This window comes from Limulus polyphemus, unplaced genomic scaffold, assembly GCF_000517525.1.
Source record: "Limulus polyphemus unplaced genomic scaffold, Limulus_polyphemus-2.1.2 Scaffold5646, whole genome shotgun sequence".
Classification (NCBI taxonomy): domain Eukaryota; kingdom Metazoa; phylum Arthropoda; class Merostomata; order Xiphosura; family Limulidae; genus Limulus; species Limulus polyphemus.
This window is the reverse complement of record NW_013671256.1, coordinates 50,087-54,249: the sequence shown is the minus strand read 5'-3', so window position 1 is coordinate 54,249 and position 4,163 is coordinate 50,087.

The window sequence follows — 4,163 nt, the reverse complement described above, 5'->3', positions numbered from 1 at the left end:
CCGTTGCCAAGCAAGAATGAATAGTGAGTCATTCATAAGTTATGTAAACGTATGTAACTAAGCCACCGTTGCCATGCGAATGCGGGATAGTTTTAGAAATATGGTCACGTGATACAGGTAGCTTTTTTTTTTACCTCATATAAAAACAAACAGCCCTAACTGGGCTCGTAAAATGCCTCAAAAACTTGATAGGTTGTTGGAGAAATATACATATATTGAAATAGTTTATCAATCTAGAGCCAAAAGATAACATTTTGAAGACGGTAGTTTTCAAATGTTTCCATGATAGCGAAAAAATCGTAAATAAAGCGTTTAGAACAAAAAAAACGGCCTCTGAAACTACGACCCAAGCCAACCAGGTCCATTCGCAAAGAAGATGGCATAAGGCTATGATTATATGAAATAAAAAGACCCACAAAATGTCAATGCCGTAAAGCTGGGCATATCTCCTGGTAATGTTAACAAGTTACAAAAACAGGATTTTTAAGTTGACAAAGGTTCATTCACAAAGCTACGGGCTACACTTAGAAATTTATTGTTTCTTTTCAATGGGAAATATGACCAAATAAACTGGAACCACAACAATGTTGCCTGACTCAATATACAAGTAAAGTCCCTTGTTAAAGCTGCAACAGACTTTTGAGACTTAGTTCTTTAGGCCTACTCAAGCGTACACTTGGAAGGCATAGCTCTATGACATTAATGGATTTATGGAAAGTTGCACAAGTGGAATCTGTGATAACATTGATATGTCTACTCCCCCCAAGAAGTCTGATCAAGAAATGTTGCTGCAAAGTGATTGTTAAGAAGCAGATAGATCATGACTGTTGACTTTTAATAAATATTTAAAAAAATAAAACTTCCATACGAGTCATTTATTACAAATGTCGCTACTTTTTGAATATTTTTGCAAATCTGATGTAAAAAAAAAATCAATACAGAGAATAGGAAAATAAGTGGCACGCGGAATATTTCTTGGGTAGCTTTAAGCATGGTCATCAAATTTGATAAATGTATTGCGTCTGCACACTTACAACGCTAGAAACCGGGTTTCGATACCTATGGTGGGCAAAGCACAGATACCGCACCACTGTGCAGTTTTGTGGTTAATTACGAACATACAAAAAATGTATTGCACTTTCATAGTTTGAGTCAAATCAATAACTTTAAGATAAACAATCGTTCATAAACGTTACTATGATATAATTAGCCAACATATAAGATTAAAGAAGCCAAGCTTAGATGACATTCGTTTACATATTCCAAACAACAACAACAAATGTTTGGGTTAAAGAGTTCAAACTCAACAACAACAATTTTATAACATCAAACTGTTTACTGTTCAAGGCCAGAATGTACTGATTTTAATTTTATGATGATAAAAGTTAGATCATAATACAAAAAGGCATAAATATTTATCATTAGTATATTGGGTTAATGGATAAAATAAGAAATCTATCTTTGGACATCATATTTTTAACAATGGTTCCTAGTTTACTTCACTTACTAAACACGCTTGTTTTATAATGTTATAACACTTAACAACAAGGCAAGAGGAAGGAAGGGTCAATAATATATATAAAAAACTTTCAGAAAGATTAACAACAACTTCACAAACATTCTAAACAACAATGTTATATGTGATTTCTTTTAATGTCAAATATTAATATAAATGAAACAAAATTGAGCCACACTGGCTGAGAGCTGTAACAAAAAAAAGATCTACATTTCTCAGTTATGAACTAAATTAAAAGCATATCCAAATACTACATGTACTTTCGCAGGGTCCCGGAAAGTGTTGTGTTTCAAGAGCAAATAAAACCAAAGTTTAAAATAAATATATTTATTTCTTGCTTTTGAATTTCGTATGTCATGCTGTGTTGTAGTCTACAGAGTCCATAATTCTTCTTGTGATTCATGGCATAAGCAAGTTTTACTGACATCACAACAATACAAGTTGCAACGTTAAGAGTCCCTTACGTGACGTCATTTTTGTGTCTACTTCTACTGACTGACTGACGACAATACATTACTGTATAGTGGTGCGAGAGGTTAAAACAGGTGACCCCTCCAGGAAGCCTCTGCACACACACCCCCCCCTCGGGGAAATAACAAGGATGATCGTTCTAACTACATTAATGGTACAATGTTCAATATGTATAATATTGACAGATGTCGCCAGTGGTTTACTAGTTTAATGTTATCTTGTGTACAATTGTCATAGTTACATAGAATTTTAGATAAAAGTAACTCCCATTAACTGCTACACACTCAATCTATATTAATAATCTACAAAACAGCCAACTATAAGTTAAAACTACAAGTAACGATAAATATTGTACCAAATCCAGCAAACTGTGTGCCTCGGAAAGAATGACACGTTGTTTGTTTTCAGCCGAGTTAAGTTTTACCTATTAGAGCACTGTAAAATAACATTACACTAACAGACAACACATCCTACAACACCATCTGATGTGTATATTTTTTACACCTCCTAACACAAGCCAAACAAACACTTCACCAATATAAATTATCTGTCAACATCATATCAAATACAAACAATATAAAAAATGATCAAGAACCATGAAACTTCACTGCAAAGAATGAATATATATAAAAAAAGAAACTTGATAACAGGCTACAACCGGTATCTTCATAATATAAAAAAGGCACAAATCACACAGTTTCTATCAGTTGGCACTTGGGGGAATACAGTGTTTGGAAGTGTTCATTTAGTTGTTTTACTGAATTTTTTTTAATCTATAAATTTCCTCACTAATCTATAAACAAAAACAGAGGAAATACACGCTATATTTTAATAATTTCATACATAAAACTGGTGTTGTTTGCCTATTATTGAAAATCCCCAAACTCTGAAAGCAGGAAAAAAAGGAAGAATTTATAAATGTCTCACAAAACATTAACTTTTTATAATGATTTATATTTCAATGATGAAATTGGGTATTTGTGCTTTAAATACTATTATAATATAGCAATAGAGAATATAGGAACTCAGAAACAAATTGTAATTATTTGGCTTGCAACTTCAAGGTAATAATGTTAGCAGACTGAAAACGAGCTTTTCCTGCCTTCAATTGTTCCGACTACAATTTAGAGAAAAAGAAAATATTTTTTTTATAAAAAGAAGTATACCAAGATTATAATTTTTCAACTCTGAAACCATTATCTCTAAAATCATTTTAAGTTTAAAATATGAGCACTATATGTAGCTGTAATCACTACTTTTATACTTCATTGAACTTAAACAAACATTTTAAATTAACTTGTACTACTTCACCTATTCTAGGTTAATGTCAAAATGTAAGCCTTTTTAACGACACTATCAAATGCACAGTTGGTATCTTAAGTTTGACTTACTCTGTAATATCATTTAGTGGTTTCTAAGGTTCCAAAACAACCCTTTTATAGCATTCATTAGGAAGGGAATCTTTTATTTCTTTAATATTTTTCACATCTTTCTTCAACTCTTCAATTTCTTTCTCATAGTTACGCATCCAGCTGTGTTGTTCATCACTAGCTTTTTGGAGTTCATTCATTTCCTTATCCAGTTTTGGATCTTTCAATTGTTGTTCAGCCTCTGCCAATCTTTTTTCCAGTTCTCTTAGCAGCTCAAGATCAATGTCATTAAGGTTATCTGAATAAGCAAAAAATCTTTACTTAGATATTAAACTTTTTGTTATAACACTAATGCACTCTTCAATATTAGTGTTTAAAACAAGAAACTTTGATTAACTGCTTCTGATATAAAATCAATTTTTTCTTGATAAGTTTTTTTTTAAACCAAGAGAAAGTTCTTCTGAAAATAGACCTTGTATATAACATATTACATAATGTTTTGGGGCAACATGGGACCTATTGGTCCATCTCAGCTGTTCTATCCTCTAAACTAAACTAAAACTATTAATAAATAATTAAAAAAATCTTAAAGTCAGCCTTTATCATTCATTTACTTATCAAGCTTTCTCTTAAACTCACTGAAATTTACTGCCTCCACAACATCCAAAGGCCAAACACCCTGTTGGAAAAATATAACTGTCTTAGCTGAACATGACTCCTACCCGGCCAAAATTTATAGTTGTGTCCCCTAGTTCTAACTATTCTCACTATTAAGTATGAAAAAAGATGATGCATCAACACTATCA